We start from the raw sequence: 18176 nt of genomic DNA, 5'->3' as shown, positions 1-18176 counted from the left end.
TTGTTACTACACAGTCTGGAAAAGTTCCTGGGTATTTTTGTTAACTCTCTAGTTCCCTAGATTTCCTTTGCCTTCTCCACCACAAGGATTGTTTCTCCCACCTTGAATCCTGCTAAACCGTTCCTCAGAACAAACTGTATTCCTGGAACTGACACTCTGCCACTCACTCTCACTGTTACTTCCCCAACCTTGATTTGGCACTCCAACCTAATGTTGCACAAGGGAATGCTTAATTTCGGTCCCAATTCCACAAATTATCACGCTCTTGAGTAACATGTCAGAAAGAGTGAAAATACTTCCATCTCTTACTATTAGAGGCTGAGAGAAAGTGAGGGCTGCAGATACTGGAGATCAGACTTGAACAGTGTGGGGCTGGAAAAGCACAGCAGGACAGGCAGCATCCGAGGGGCAGGAGAGTTGACGTTTCAGGCATAAGTCCTTCATCAGGAAAGTGGTGGGCAAGGGAGGGGGATGGGGGCTTTAGAAATAAATAGGAGGGAGGGTGTGGAACTGGATGGAAGTTATCTTCGAAGGCGATAGGTATATGCAGGTGGGGTCTGATGGTGATAGGTCGGACAGGAGGGTGAACTGGATAGGTGGTAGGACATTTGGAACCCTCAAACTATACCGCATCGACGTTTAATTCACCAAAATCCAAATCTCCCCACCCCAACCTCATCCCAGATCCAACCATTCAAATTAGCACTGCCCTCTTGACTGTCATAATTGCCCATCTTCCTTCCCACCTATCCATTCACCCACCCCTCCGACATATCACTATCAATCCTACCTACATCTTCCTATCACCCCCCCCCCCCCCCCGTGACTCTCCCGCCAGCCCAGCTCCTACCCTCCTATTTATCTTTCAGGCCCCTTGTCCCCCAGCCACATTCCTGACAACGAGTTTATGCCTGACATGTCTGTTGTCCTGCTCTTCGCATTCTGACTGATCTGTTGTGCTTTTCTGGCGCCTCACTTCTCAATTATTAGATACTGAACAGATCCCATATCTTGCAAAATTTATTTTCCACACCTCCCCCCCGAGTAAACTTTATCTACAGAGGGGAATTCTTTATAGACATCAGGCACTGACTCCATACACTGCCCCTGCTTAGGATGTGCACTCTCCTGCAGCTCCTCGGCTCCACTTGGGGTCTCCTTTGCCAGCTTCTCTAATGCCATTGGCTTAGCCTCTTTTACATTATCTTTTCCCAAAATGTCTTCCTTCAACCCCCAGCACGGTGTGTCCCAGCTTACTACAGTGAAAGCTCCTTTTCACAGTGACCTTCTAAAACCATCGGCACTGTAATTTTATGTGTTCCACTCGCTTATAGTGAGAACACCTGAGGCTTTCACCACGTTTCAAACCCCTTGGATTTCTTTTTTCACCTGTGGTAAAGTATTGCCAGTGTGCTTTACTCTATGCTTTGCAGTGTAGGATCTCCTCTTCTCCCATTTTCTATCCCTCACAGGATGAAACTCCTCCCAGAAGCTAAATTTCATTTCATGCACCAATGCATATTTACCTGCCAAATTAGATAAGATTGCTTACAGTGTGGAAATAGGCCCTTTGGCCCAACAAGTCCACACCGACCCACCACCCACGCATTTACCTCTTACCTAACACTGCGGGCAATTTATCATGGCGAATTCACCTGAACCGCACATCTTTGGACTGTGGGTGGAAACTGGAGCAGCCGGAGGAAACCCACGCAGACACGGGGAGAACATGCAAACTCCATACAGTCAGTAACCTGAGTCGGGAATTGAACCCGGATCTCGGGCTCTGTGAGGCAGCAGTGCTAACCACTGTGCCACCGTACCGCCCACAAATCTGCCACGCTTCTCACTTCTTGAACTTTCTATTCGTTCACATGAATTCTTACCATCTCTGGAAGTGAGTTTTTAAACACCTCTCGCAGAATAATCTCCCTTCGGGCCTCACAGGTCGAAACCATATTAAAGGCCTGCACCCATCTGTGAAAATGACTTTGTTTAATTCTTTCAAATTAACCTGGTTCCATCTATATATTTCTGAACTTGCGTCCAAATGCTTCTAGTTCCAATTTATAAGCACTCAAAACAGCGTGTTTGGCATCTGCATAATCTCTTGATCCCTCATCTGACAGCGCTGCACATGCCACACGAGCTGTGCCCGCCAGCTTAGTCTGAACTAACATTACCCACAAATTCACTGGACATACCATCTGCCGAGTCAATTATTCGAATGAAATAAAAAAGGGTTTGACATTTTTCTCATCGAAATATGGCAATATATTAACATCCCTACACTCTCCCTTTATCTTCATCCTGTTAATTTAACTTTCTTATCTAATTTCAAACTTCTGAAATTCAAATTCTCTCTCTTTAGATTTCCTCTCATTCTCTTTGTCTTTTTTATTTCTCTCTTTCTGTCTCTTTCTTTACCTTCTAAGTCCATTTGCAATTTAAGTTTTTTCTCATTCTCCTGCAGTTGTCTGTTTCTCTGATATACCAAAGTGCTTGACCAACTCCATTACAATTTCAGCTTTCCTTTTGTCCCTGGTTGAACTCAATTCTAATCTATTTGTTAACTTTAAAAGTATGCCTTTCCTCTGTCTTTCTAAACTTTCTTGACAAACTTGGGAATCATCTTCAAACTCCAGAACTTCTTAGTAATGTTAAAAGTCATTTCTTTTAATTTAACCAACCACAAGGAATCAAATTTAAAATAATTTTCTCACCTGTTTTATGTGAAGATCTAGGTCACTAACTGCCAAGTGATAGACTCTGCTGGGACCTTTTGTACCCCAAATCTGTCCTAATCCCATATGACAAGCCCTCAAGCTGTTACGATGTCGAACCCCTCTGTTAATTAAAACCAGACACCCAGAAAAGCTCATCTCGCCTCGTAATCTGTTAAAACATGAGTGACAGAGAAATCCTAAATTCAACTATTAAAAGAAAAATAACAATTCATAAATATGTAAGTTAGCTCGCTGAGCTTTAAGGTTTGTTTTGAGATGTTTCATCACCATGCCTAGATAACATTATCAGTTAGAGTCTCCGGTGACACACTGTTGGTATGTCCCGCCTCTCTATTTATAGGTTTTGGTTTATTAAGTTGGGTGATGGCATTTCCAGTTCTATTTTTCAAGGGAAAGCAGATAGGATCGAAATTGATGTGTTTATTAATGTACTTTTGGTTAGAGTGCCATGCCTCGACGAAATTTCGTGCGTGTCTTTGTTTCGCCTTTCTTACGATGTGTGTGTAGTCCCAGTCAAAGTGGTGTCCTTCTTTGTCTATATGTATGGAAACTAGTGATAGTGGGTCATGTCCTTTGGTGGCCAGTTGGTGTTCATGTATCCTGTTAGCACGACAACAGGGTGGTTTGAAATGGAGGAAAAATTATTTTATATACAATGTTTAATCAGTGTGTGTTCAGATAAGGAAAATTGTTCTTATGTGTACAACACATTATGAATGCACAATAATGAACACAGTTAACGAAAAATGGTGCACATGATGTGTAACATTTAGAAAGCATTAAAGCATTATTTGATCCTCATCTGAAATGATATGTTCCCCTTCTCTCAACGTTCCCCTTTTTCTGGGATTCCTTTCTCTTGTCTCTCATTCTTATCAGGATGTGTGTTATAAATCGTGCTTATGGTGCCCCAATTTATTTCAGTTAATCCTCTTTCTACCAGGAATTCATTACATTGGCCTGCTGGGTCTTTCAAAAGTTAGTGTCTGTCATATTATTGGAGATGAAAATTCTGGCATCAGACTCAGTATTTGAACATATTCCTCTGTTGAAAATGCACTGTACAAAGGACCACAGCACACAGGAATTGCCAAAACTTTGAGGGATGTACATCTAATTCTTTCAATAATCTAGTTTTCTCATTTTTTCTTATCTTCACATCTACATCCTGTCTCTCGTTCTCTCTTTGTATCTAGTTAAGAAATCCACCAATTATTCTTCGTCTCCCATCTCTCAAAATTCCTTCTTTCGGTTTATATCTATTGCTCTTTTCTTGATGTAATGTGATTATAATTGAGCAATATAACTCCAAAGACATTCGGGAGGAGCTGGCCAGAGTTAATTGGAAGAGAATCCGAGCAGGGAAGACCATGGAGAAGCAATGGCAGGAGTTTCTGGGGATAATTCATAACATCATGAAATTCATCCGCAAGAAGATAAAACATACTCATGCGAGGACAATGCAGCCATGAATGATAAGGCAAGTAAGGGACAGCATCAAACCAAAAGAGAAAACATACAATGTGGTGAAGATTATTGGGAATCCAGAGAATCCATTGGCTCTGGAACGACATAAGACTGGCTTCACTGAAACTACAGAACTCTTTATCATGGTCAGGGAGAGAATCAGAGGGCAACACATTCACTTTAAAACCGAAGATGGCATTCATGAAGGAAAAAAAGATTCAGATGAAATAAGCAGTTGAATTAAAATCAGTTAAATGCTTTTGTGGATAGTGTCAGATTGAAAGCATGACGCGGGGAGAGACCCTCAGCAGAATGAAAATTTTAAAAAATGGAAGTATTTCTACATCAGAAACCAGAGTTGGTCACTGAGTACAGGGCTGATGGGCGACTAGGTCTCGATGTGAACTGGGGAACAGACAGAGTTGCATTGAGACATTGCAGCTCAAAACTGCTTTTCATATAGTGCTGTAGACCACAGCAGCAGGAGAAGCAGAACAGCATTCAATCACAAACCTGTAACATCTTTGCCCAGAGACAATCCTTCAGTCTGCCATTACCATCAACACGATCTATGGCTCAGTGACGAGTGTGGGTGAACGTGTCAATATCAGAAACACGTGAACCTAAATCTGATGCTAACCCATAAAAGCTACCGCACTTGACCAACAGATCTGATTGAAGCTCTGCAGTCCTGCCACATTCAGTCACAAATGATGATGGACGAGTGAACAAACGGTGGAGGAAAGAGCTCCACAAACATTCCCACCCTAAATAACGGAAAAGCCCTGCACCCTGAGTGTAAAAGACAAGGATGTAATGTCTGCAAAATCCTCATCCTGAGTGGATGATCTACCTCACCCTCGCCAAGATACCTACATAATCAAAGATGCCAGTCGTCAACCGATTCGATTCACTGCACGTGACATGAAGAAACGGCTGAACACAGGACATACGACAAAGGCAATGGGCTCTGACCCCATTCCTGCAATAGGACTGAAGACTTGTGCTGCACAACAAGCCGTGTCCCTGGGGAAGCGGTTTCATTCCAGCTCAAACTCTGACATCTCCCTGCTAATATGGAAAAGTACTCAACTATGTCCAGTCCCATAAGACAAGAATAATTACAATCTGACCAATTACCACGCCCTAAGTCCCATCACGATACACAAATTGGTGGGAGTTCTTTTTTGACAGAGCTGTCAAGCAGCACAGAAATAACCTGCTCAGTGTGGTTTCTGATAGGTTCCCATGTGGAGATGGTACTGTTGTGGAAATGTCACTGGATTACGAATCCAGACAATGATAATGTTCTGGAAAATGGTGGAAGTTAAAAACAATTAGTAAAATACTGAGATATAAAATCTGGTGTCGGTAATATTTACCCTGAAGGCAATGTTGATCGTAAACATCAGTTTACTTCCCCAATGTACTTTCAGGAAGTAAATCTCCCGTGATTTCCAGGTCTGGCATAAAAGTGACTCCAGACGCACAAACATGTGATAAACTCTTCAATGGTCTCTGAAATGGCTCCAAAATTATCATCCCTGTTTGTAATCTGTCTCACCCTGTCAGAGTTTTATATATTTCACTGAGGTATCCACTCATTTTGCTAAAGCACATGGAATATAGGTTCAGTCGACCCAAACTCTGCTCCATTAACAAGCCTGTCATCCCAGAGATCTGTCTGGTCATCCTTCACTGCTCTCCCGCAATGTCAGCATTGTCCTTTATTAGGTAAGGAGACCAAAACTGCCCACAATCCTGCACAATGTTCGAGATGGAGTCTCATCAAGGGCCTGTACAGCTACAGTAAGACACCCTGACACCTGGACACAAATATCCCTGCAATGAAGGTCCAACACACCATTTACCTTCCTAACTGCTTTCTGTTCCTGCAAAAAAAACTTTCAGTGACTAGTGTGCAGGGAGATCCAGACCCTTTTCAATGTTACAGCTACCCAACTGGTGGGTCTGTGTACACTGGTAAGTGTCCCAATGTCATTCCCAGTATTTTCTTCTCGCTTCAGAACTCACTGCCCTATTTCAACTGCAGAGGTCGTTGAAGAATGAAACAAAAAGAATCATAAGTCCCTTTATAGAGTAACATTTTCCAACCTTTTCTACTGGTAAGCTACCGTTCTCTTTTTCTCATCAAAGGGTACAACGTCACATCTACCCACATTGCTCTTCGTTGCCCCGTATTTGCACAGACACTCCATTTACCTCAGTCATCTTGGAGCTTTTTTTTAAAATCCTCCTCCCCCACTCATAATCCGACATCGATTAGTGCCATCAGCAGGCTTGGGAATATTGCATTTGTTTCCCTCTAACAAACGTTTGATGTGTATTTGAAATAGCTAGAGCCCAAACACTGAATCCTGCTGTACCCCCGAATACTCTGCTGTAAAAAAAATAATTTATTTCTACTCACTGTTTCCTGTTAGCTTTCCCATTCTAAACCCATGCCCTTCTGTTAGCCCCAGTCCCATAGGATTCGAATTTGCATAGTAGGATTGGGGCTTTATCAAAAATCTTCCTGAAAATCCAATCGTATTGCATTGATTGCTTCTCCATAGTTTTGCGAAAAGTCAGTTTCTCAAATATGATTCCCATTTGATAAATCTCTGTTGCCTTTGTCTCAGCCCATTACTTTCATTTAAAGTATTTTCGCCATAACGTTTATTTGCTAATTGTATTCTCTTCCCTTTTTCCCTCTCACCAGATTAAGCTTTCCTTGTATTGCTGGGAATATTGATGTTTGTTTTGTTTTCTTCTGTGGAGACATAACTGAAATATTTACTGCATAGTTCTGCCATTTCCCTCTTCTCCATTCTCCGTTCTCTGGTTTCAGACTGTAACGAAGCTGCACGTTCGTTTCCTTTAATTTTGCCATTGACGTATTGAAGCTATTACAAGTTCCCTCTTATTACCCTTGTGCATATAGAGTGTTCTGAAACCCATCAATTCCTGTCTTTAGCTTCTCAATGATTGACCATGCACAGCCATGTACTCATCAGAAATACAACACGGTCTACATTAGTCCCAATTTTCTACACAAGCTCCATAGCTGGGAATATTACGATACTTCAAGGGGTCGTTCAAGTACTTTGTAACAGATGTGAGGTTATCCGTGACAACTCCCTTTTCGGAAGTGCATTCCAGACCCCAAAACCCTTTGGGTGTAAAATGATCCTCAACTTCCCTCTAAATCTCAAACCCTATACTTTAAGAATGTGCTCCCCTTTGTTCTTCTCCCTCTGACTAAAAGGAAGAGTTGCTGTCTATCCACCCTCTCAATGTCCCTCATAATCTTCCTTTGAATCACATCCCCCTCAGCCTTCTCTGCTCCAATGTAAACAACCCGAGCTTATCCAGCCTCTCTCCCTAGCTAATATGCTCCATCCCAGAGAACATCCTGGTGAATCTCCTCTACAACCCACTCCAGTACAATCTCATCCTTCCTGTAATGTCGTTTCCAGACTGCACACAGTATTCCAACTTGGCCTAACAAAAGTTCCGCATAGCTCTTATAATCTGTGCCTTGATGAATAAACGCTATGCTTACGCTCCCCTTTGCTTTCTCAACTTGTGTATTAATCTGTCCAGTCACATTGAGGGATATGTGGAGAAGCTCCCTCTGAGCTCCCAAATGTGCTGCCATTCACTGAGTACTCCGCTGTCTGCTTCCTTCTTCCAAAGTGCATCACCTCATATTTATCAGGTTTGCATTCCATATGCTATTGATCTGTCCGTCTGACCATTCCATCTGTATCTTCCTGTAATATAAGACCACCCTACTCACTGCCAACCACCCGGTCAATCATTGTATCGAACACAAACTTAGTTATTACACGCTCCCCACCCCTAGTCCAAATTCACAGATGCTCCATTTATAAATATCACAAAATTTAAGGTTACAGTTCACACAACACCAGGCTATAGTCCAACAGGTTTATTCGGAGGCACTAGCTTTCGAAGCGCTGCTCCTTCATCAGGTAGTTGTGCGATTTGAAAGCTCGTGCCTCCGAATAAACCTGATGTTGTGTGATTTTTAACTTTGTACACCCCAGTCAAGCACTGACATTTTCGAATCATAAATAATAAGGGACATAACATTGATCCCTATGTTGCACCAGTATACACCAGCCTCCAGTCACACCAACAGGCTTCTACCATCACCCTCTGACTCCTACCACTCTAGTTGATTTAGATGCAACTTGGCAAGTCACTAATGACTCATAGCTATTCCCTGGTTATTCTGTTCTACTTGACACACTTGTTGAATACCTGGGGATTCTCCCTAAACTTGCCGTGTCAGCAGGTTTCCATGCCCCTGTATTAGTTAGTCCTCTCCGAGTAAAGAATTTCCTCCTTATTACAGTCTTAAATGGCCTGCCATTATTTGCCTTAAATGTAGACTAGACAGCCAGAAAAAAAATCATGTTTAATTCCACCTTGTCATATGTTTAGTGAATTTTCTAAATTTCACTGCGATCACCTCTCATTCTTTGAAATCCTAGAGAACATAGGCCGAGTTTCTGCATCAGACAATCTCGCCATCTGAAGGACGAATCTGAAGAATGTCCATTGCACTTCCTCTGTGGTCACAATGTATTCTTTCTCAGATTAGGTCACCAAAACTGTACACAATACTCCAGGTACAGGCTCACCAATACACTATGAAACTACTTCACCATTTTATTGCATCGATATTCTGATTCCTTTCATTGAAGGTGAACCCAACTTTAAATTTCCACTTACGTATATTCTTCTAAACATCCTTCAAAAATTCCGAAGTTATGATGTATGATTTCCTTTCAGAAATGTATTCTAATTCTCTCTAATGTTGCTGTTAATTTCTAAATATCCAATATCGCATCCTGTCTCAAAGCTTCCAAACGTTTCTCTACAGATGTCAAGTTAATTCGTCTGCATTTCTTCACACTATCGCTTTTTCCCTTTCTAGATGTCTGGAACGATTCCATTCATCGAGTAGAAAGCGAGGACTGCAGATGCTTGAGATCAGAGCTGAAAATGTGTTGCTCGAAAAGCGCAGTAGGTCAGGCAGCATTCAAAGAGCAGGAGAATCGACGTTTCGGGCATGAGCCCTTCTTCAGGAATGAAGAAGGGCTCATACCCGAAACGTCGATTCTCCTGCTTTTTGGATCCTGCCTGACCTGCTGCGCTTTTCCAGCAACACATTTTTAGCTCCATTCCATTCATCTACCTACCATGCTTGGATCTCGTTTATCACCTTCCATTTACCTGAACTGGCTTTCCAGCCTCGATGGAATGTACAGGAAAATAAACGAGAGTCATCGACAGTGCAATTAACACATCTATTGCTGATTTATTTCTGAAACTTTGAAATGAATTACATCTGTTTCAATCGACATGGCAAGCTCCATCCAGCTCCCTGTTCAAGTATTATATTGTTACTGATATGAATTGACTTTGTGTCTTTAGTTCCACAAGTCCTATATGATCAAGTGGTATTTCTGGGTGATTTTCTGGATCTTCCTCTATGAAGACAGATGCAAAATAATTGGTTATTTTATTGGCCATTTCCCTGTTCTCCAGAATAACCTCTCATCTCCCGATTACAAATTTCCACATTTGACCTTGCTTCTATTTTGTTTCCTTTGACATACATATGTAGATTTATGTACTCTTTGTGTTCCTGTTTGTTTGCATGCATGTTCGCTTTTTGATTTCCTCATCAGTTTCATGGCCCTCCTTTTCTGGATTGTAAATTTCTGACATTTCTCAGGTTTCTGGAATTCTTCTGAAGTCACTTCTTATGATTAATATAATCTTTAATTTGTTATATTAACCATCATTAAATCACTTTCTCAGTCTTGGGTGTTTTTACCATAAAGAAATTGACTTTTGTTTCAGACTTTGCAGTATTTCTACTAAGCAGATATATCCAAGAACATTTCAAGAGGACAGAAAAGAGATTGTGGGAGCCTGGCTGATATTTTGACATCATCGCAGGCCTTGGGTGAGGTCCTGGATGACTGGAGGACAGTTAATGTTGTGCCCTTATTCAAGAAGGGTTACAAAGAAAAACCTGGGATCGATAGACCAGTAAACCGAACATCTGTAGTTCGTCAGGTACTTGAGAAGATTCTGAGAGATAAGAGAAACATACATTTGGAAAGGCAGGGTATGATTAGGAGCAGTCAGCACGGCTTTGTGTATTGGAGATCATTGCTGAAAAATTTATTAGAGTTCTTTGATGAAAAGTGACCAGCAACATTGAAGAAGGCAGGGTGATATATGTAGTCCAATTGATTTTAGTAAGGCCTTCAATAAGGGTTCTCATGGTACGGTGCTCTGGAAGGTTAGATTGCATGGAATTGAGTGGGAACAGGGCAAATTAGATTCAAAATTACCTTGATGGTAAGAAGCAGAGAGTTATAGTGGAAGGATGCTTGTCGGACAGGAGGCCTCAGTGTTCGGTGCTGGGACCATTACTGTTTGCTTTATGTGTAAGGATTTAGATTTGAATGTACAATGCATGATTAATAAGATTGTAGATGACAATAAATAATGTGGTATCGTGGACAGTGAGGAAGGTTGTCAGACATTGCAGCAGGACCTTGATAAGCTGAGGAAGTGGGCTAAGAAATGGCAAATGGAGTTGAATGTGGACAAATGTGAGTTCTTGCATCTTGCAAAGTCAATTCAAGGTCTGAGTTTCATGGTGAATGGTTGGGCCTTAAGGGTTGTAGTGGAACAGCCAGACCCTGGAATTCAGGTGCACGATTCTCTGAATGTTGATTCAGAGATAGACAGGATATTGAGGAAGGTTTTTGGCACACTGGCCTTCATCAGTCAGTGCATTGAATATCGATGTTGGGGAGTTATGTTTCGGTTATGCAGCATACTGGTGAGACCATACTTGTAGCATTATGTTCAGTTTTGTTCACTTTGTTAAGGGAAGGGTGTTATTAAACTGGAAAGTCTGCAGAGGAAATTTACAAGGATGTTGCCAAGGACTCAATTGTCTGGGTTTTAAGGAGAGGTTTGACAAGCTAGGACATTTTACTTTAGAGTTAAAGAGACTGAAGGGGGATCTCATGGAAGTGGATAAGATCATGGGAGGCATGGATAGAGTGAATGCACTCAGTTTTTTCCCCCAATGTTGGACAATCCCGGACTAGAGGGCATCAGTTTAAGGTCAGAGGAGAAAGAATAAAAGGGAATATGAGAGGCAACTTTGTTTACACAGAGGGTGGTATGCATACGGAATGAGCTGCCAGCGGAAATGGTTGAGGCATGTACATTAACAATATTTAACAGGCATTTGGACAAATACATGGACAGGAAAAGCTTAGAAGGATACCGGGAAATAGCAGGGAAATGTGTAAGTGTGAATGGACATTTCGTTCGGAATGGACCACTTTGGGCTGAAGGGCTTGCCTCTATGCCGTAGGACTCTGTGACTGGAACAGCCATTGCTTGTTTCTCACTGAATATTATATAGTACTTTTCCAATCTACTGGAGATAACTTGACCCTCTAGCCTCCAGGCTTCCACGATGCTTGACTGTAATGTTCAAAATTTCTATATTGCATGTAGATGGTATGTAAAATGCAACATATTAATGTTGCAATTTCTCAAAGCTGCTTCAGAACAAGGTTAGTAATTAGTCTTTCTGACCACACAACACCAAATCCAAAATAACCTGCTCTCTAGTTTGGTTCACAACATACTCTTCAACCCACCTGATACACACTTAAGGAATATATTTTTCACAACACTAGCAGTCACTTAGTTAACGCAGTTTTGGTACAACTTGATGCCATCTAGTATTACTGCAATACCCACGATTATTTGTTACTCATCAATAGGATGAGGGCATCGCTGGATAACCAGCATTTATTGCCCATGCCAGAGGGCAGTTAAGAGTCAACAGCATTGCCTTGGGTCCGAAGTCACATGCAGGCCAGACCTGGTAAGGACAGCAATTTCCTTCCCTTAAGGAAATCAATGACCCAGATGAGATTTTCCAACAATCAACAATGGATTCCTGGTAATCATAAATCCTTGATTCCAGATACATATTGAATTCAAATTCCACCATCTGCCATGACAGAATTCAAACTTGGGTAGTCAGAACATTCCCTGGGTCTCTGGGTTAAGAGCCCAGCGATAATACCACGAGGCCATTGCTTCCCCTTGCATATACTTGCATATCCAATTTCCAGAGCATATGATGCAAAATATTTGCACAACAGTTTTGGTTTCGAAATATAATGCACCAAAGTTTGCTTCTCCTTGCTATTTGTAAGATCCACCCAAACTGATTCTGTGGGATCTGAGGGACAGTGTCTGTGGCTTTGTTAGTGAAAGACTTGGACAAGACATACAGGGAGACTCGCCTAGACGCTGGGATGATATGAAGAATTGGTCAGCAATACAGGACAAGGATTAATATCCTACCCGCTCTGTCAGGATAAGTGTTAGCATATTCTTTCTGCTCCCTCACACTCACTGTATATCTGTTATAGCACCTACCCCACGAACAAGGTTCACACTGTCTCTCCAAATAAGGCTCAAGCATGACCACTCTCACGATTGAATTCAGCACCTTCCTTCCCCCACTTTTTCTGTCACTGTCACAATAGCCGTGCAGACTAATAACACGGCGTGGATACAACACTATGGACAGACTCCATCCTGACACCTCACCCTTCCCCCCTCCACCGACACCAGCACTAACAGCAGGGCCAAACACTCCCAACCTCACTCCTTCTCTCCCCTTCACCCATTCCATGAGAAACAGCCTGGAATAGGACAGAAAGTGCCAAGCCAGGTGGTGGAGTTCTTGACTTCCATTTCCTGGTCCCCCCACCCTGACATGTGGGGAGGACCCTGGTGGGAGCCAGAAAGGACCAGGACGCCTTGTGTGGAGATTCTGAAACATCTCCGTCCCACCAACCGAGTAAGGAGCAATATTCAGTAAAGAGCAATTCTCAATTTAAACCCACTGACAGTTCCAACCTCATCTCTCTCACTCACAAAAGAACAGATACCCCATTTCACAGAGATGCAGGAATTGAAATACACAAAAGTATTGGTAAGCACCCCAATATACTAACTATCACAATGCATACAAGGAGATAGGCAGACACACACAGAGAAGCACACAGAGACATATACAGTCACACACAAATAGACAGAAACACAGATATAATCACACAGGCTGATACACAGACAGAAAGACGTAGTCACAAAAATACACAGATAACAAGCACATTGACACAGACACACATATACATATACACACAGAAAGAGCCAGACACTAGTGTCATTAAGATACAAATAAATAAGTTTTTGATTTATAAGGAGATCAAGAACTCTAGGGAGAAGGTAGTAGAATCATGTTGAGAAACATATAAGAAATGATTGAATAGCATGTCTAATTCTGTTCCTATCTTTAATGCTTGTGTGGTGTTATGCTAGCAGGTATTCTCTTCCTGAGACAGCAGCAGAAGCTGGGTTACATATATATTTGATTGGAAAGAGTCAGTGGTATTGTGGAACAGAGTTGGAGGGCGGAATGGTTTCTGTCTATTCCGAGTTATTGTATCCTTCTATCCGAAAATAACAGATTGGTTTTTATGGAGGACTTTCACTTTGCAAATATTGACTGGAAACGCTACAGTTCAATTACTTTATATGGGTCAGCTTTTGTCCAATGGTTTCCTGACACAGTATGTAGGTAGGCCAACAAGGGGCGAGGCCAAATTGGAAGAGGTACTGGGTAATGAACCAGACCAGGTATTGGATTTGGAGGTAGATGAACACTTGGCTGATAGTGACCACAATTCAGTTATGCTTAGCTTAGCGATAGAAAGAGACAGGTGTGTATACCGCAGGGCAAGTGTTATAGCTGGGGGAAAGACAAATATGATACGATCAGGAAACGTTTTAGGATGCATAGGATGGGGAAGGAAACTGCAGGGGATAGGCACAATTCAAATGTGGAGCTTTTTCAAACAACAGCTACTGTGTGTCCTTGATAAGTTTATACCTGCCAGGAAAGAAGGAAGTAGTCGAGTGAGGCTGCTGTGGTTTACTGAAGAAGTTGAATCTTTGTCAAGAGGAAGAAGGAGGCTTCTGCAAAGATGAAAAGTGAAGGCTCAGTTCGGAAGTTTGAGAGTTACAAGTTAGCCTGGAAGGACTTAAAGTAAGAGCTAATAGCCAGGAGAGAGGATGAGAAATCTTTGGCAAGTAGGATCGAGGAAAATCCTCAAGCTTTCTATCAGTATGTCGAGAATGACCAAATTAAGATTAGGGCCAATCAAGGATAGTAGTGTGAAGTTGTGTGTGTAGTCCAAGGAGATAGAACAGGCACTAAATAAATATTTAAATCAGTATTCACACTGGAAAGACAATGCTATCGAGGCCTATATGGAGTAAAGGCTGTTAGACTAGATGGGATCGAGGTTCGTAAGGTAGAGATGTCAGCAATTCTGGAGAGTGTGAAAATAGATAAGTCCCCTGGGCCAGATGCGATTAATCCTAGGATTCTCTGAGAAGTTAGAGAGGAGGTTACACAACATTGGTTCGAAACTTTACATCACCAATGTCTACAGGAATAGAGCCAGAGACTGGAGGACAGCAAATGTCCCCTTGTTCAAGAAATGGAGAAGAGACAACCCTGGTAATTATATACCAGGCTTTCTTTGGTTATGGGTAAAGTGTTGGAAAGGATTATAAGAGATAAGATTTATTATCATCTAGAAAGGAATCATTTGTTTAGTGATAGTCAACAAGGTTTTGTGAAGGGGATGTCATGCCTCACAAATCTTACTGAGTTCATTAAGAAGGTGACCAAACAGGTGGATGAGGATAAAGTGGGGTATATGGATTTCAGTAAAACGTTTTTATGTTCCCCATGTTAGCGTAATGCAGAAAATATGGAGAGTGTCGCGTTGGAAAAGCAGAACAGATGAGGCAGCGTCCAAGAAGTAGGAGAGTCGATGTTTCATTTGTAAGCCCTTCATCAGGAATCAGTGTTCTGGTCGCCAGCATCTGAAGTCTTCACTTTCTCCTAGCTCATCGGATGCTGCATGACCTGCTGTGCTATTCCAGCAGCACACTTCCGACTCTGATCTCAAACATCTGTAGTCCTTACTTTCTCCCAGAAAAATACGGAGACGTCGGATTGAGAGTGATTTAGTGGTTTGGATCAGAAATTGGCTCACTGAAAGCAGACAGAGGATGGTAGTTGATGGGGAATGTTCATCCTCGAGTTCAGTCGATAGTGGTATACTCTAAAAATCTGTTTGGGGGCGACTGTTGTTTGTCTTTTTGAAAATGACCTTAATGAGGGAATGGAAGGATGATTTAGTAAATTTACGTTTCGCAGTAACGTCGGTGGAGCTGTGGGCAGTGCTGAAGGATGTTGCAGGTACTGAGCTGTAATGTTCTATGTTCATGGACTTGCAATGGGCTCAATAGCTTCCTTCTGCGATGTAACAATTCTGATCAACAATAATAACTTTAGGTGCCTGGAGAAACAAGCTGGTCCAGTAAAGGATACACACTGCACAAACATCCATTATCTCTTCCTGTTCTTTGATATACAGCGGCCTCAAAATATCTGTCCAAACACAATAGATTGATTCAAATTCAAGCAGTCAGGAGGATGTTCACACGAGGGGATGGCCATCAGAAGTTTTAATTAATAACAAGATTTCAGAATAACACAAATAATAAAACAATATCACAGCAGCATAATAATTGGCAGCAGAGTAAAACTTACAGTTGCAAATAGTTCCAAGTTCAACAGTTTGTTCAGTTCTGGTCAACTTGCTATAGGAAGGATGGTATTAAACTGGAACATTACAAGGATGTTGCCAGGACTCAAGGGTCTGAGTCATAGAGAGAGTATGGATAAGCTGGGACATTTCTCTTTAGCGTGCAGCAGCCAGGGGCTGCACGAAGTGCTTCGTGAGGCTAGTCATGGCCCACATCAGTTCCAGTCTCCCAGCCTGCCTCAATCCCCTACAATTTTCCTACCAGGGGAATGTGTCCATTGCGCGTGTCATATCCCTGGAATATCTGGACAACAAGGACACCCACGTCAGATTCCTGCTCATTGATTATAGGTTCACCATCAACACCATTATTCTCTTCAGACTGATCACAAAACTCCCTGACCGTATTCTCGGCTCCGCCCTCTGAAATTGGATCCTCAGCTTTATGACCCACAGTGCACAATCAGTGAAAACAGGTAAGTGTGTCTCTTCCATGATAACATTCAACACTGAAATCCCAAAGGATGTGTCCTATGCCCCCTACTATACTCCCGATACACCCACGACTGTATTGCCAAGTTTTGAACGAATGCCGTCTACATGTTCACTGATGACACCATCATATTAGGATAGATATGTAATGATGGTAAGTCAAAATACAGAACGGAAATAGAGGACTTTGTGATGTGCTGCACTGAGACCAACTTCTCTTTCAACATCGGCAGAACTAACGAACTGATCAATGACTTCAGAAAGAAAGGAGGAGAACATGCCGCCATCTACATCAATGGAACTGAAGTTGAAATGGTGGACAACATTAAGATCCTCGGAGTGAAGATAACCGATAGCCTGTCCCGGACTTCCCATGTAGATGTGACAGTCGAGATGACACAACAACCTCTCTTCGTTCTCCGGCAGCTCAGGACATTTGTCATGTCCACCAGGATTCTCACCACTTTCTCCAAATGCACCACTGAGAGTATACCATCTGGGTGCATAATGGCCTGGAGAGGCAACAGTCCAACCCAGGATAGTAAGAGAAATGACAGAAGGTTGTGTGCACAGCCCACGCCATGAAGGAAGCCATCCTCCCGTCCATTGATTCCATTTACATGGCAACCAAAGACCCATTGCTCTCTGGATCACAAACAATCTCTTCTATCAGGCAGACAGTTCAGAAGCTAAAGTACTCAAACCAGCGGCTCAACAATAGCATCTTCCCAACCATTATTAAACTGAGGAATGGAATCTCTGACTTCAAATAGTGCTGATCTTAATCATGTTGATCTTGCCTACAGCATGCCATGTGTGGTGTAGCCTGTTGGGCTCAGTCTGTTTTTAGTTTACCCTCTGATCTGTATGTCCTTGCTTATTGTAGGACGAGATTCCCCAGCTAGGGACAAAGACTCTGGAGGCAGAGAGGACACAGGCAGGGGGTCGACTTTAATTCAAGCAAAAATAGGTTATTGCAGGGAGAGTACCAAAGGATCTTCCTCAAATCTGGCGTTAACAAAAGAAGACAATGGTTTCTTTAATCCTCAGCTCAGATCAGAAGAGGGATGCTGCTCCAAGTTACCTTGAGCTGTGGGGTGGTGGGAACCTCCTGGTTTTCACCTGGTGGAGGGTGTCCTTCACCAGTCACCTCAGAGGGTTCGTCGTTTCCTGTTTGGGAGGTTTTGCCCTCCTTTCTCCCCGCAGCGCTCTGTTTCTTCTTTGGTGATGACCCTCCTTGAGCCCACCATTCATTAGATTAGATTCCCTACAGTGTGGAAACAGGTCCTTCGACCCAACAAGTCCACACCGACCCGCCGAAGCGCAACCCACCCAGACCCATCCCCCTACATCTAACACTATGGGCAAATTAGCATATCCAATTCAACTAACCTGCAAATTTTTGGATGGTGGGAGGAAACTGGAGCATCCGGAGGAAACCTATGCACAGAGATTCGCCTGAGATGGGAATTGAACACGGGTCTCTGTGAGCTGCACCGCTGTGAGGCAACAGTGCTAACCACTGTGCTACTGTGCCGCCCAAATTCACCATCCGAAGAGCTACATGTATCCTCACCGTGCAGCTGCCGTTTCCCCCTTGGCTAGGAGGTTTTGGTGGCCTGGCACGTTTTCGTCCTCCTGTTTTTATAAGAATCCACTCCTCGCCTCCTTGGTTCCCTCCTCCTCCATTGCC

This window comes from Chiloscyllium plagiosum, unplaced genomic scaffold (assembly GCF_037043375.1).
Source record: "Chiloscyllium plagiosum isolate Xiang-an unplaced genomic scaffold, Cpla_swu_hap1 HiC_scaffold_44, whole genome shotgun sequence".
Classification (NCBI taxonomy): Eukaryota; Metazoa; Chordata; class Chondrichthyes; order Orectolobiformes; family Hemiscylliidae; genus Chiloscyllium; species Chiloscyllium plagiosum.
The sequence above is the reverse complement of the archived record's forward strand: the minus strand, read 5'-3'. Positions refer to the sequence as shown.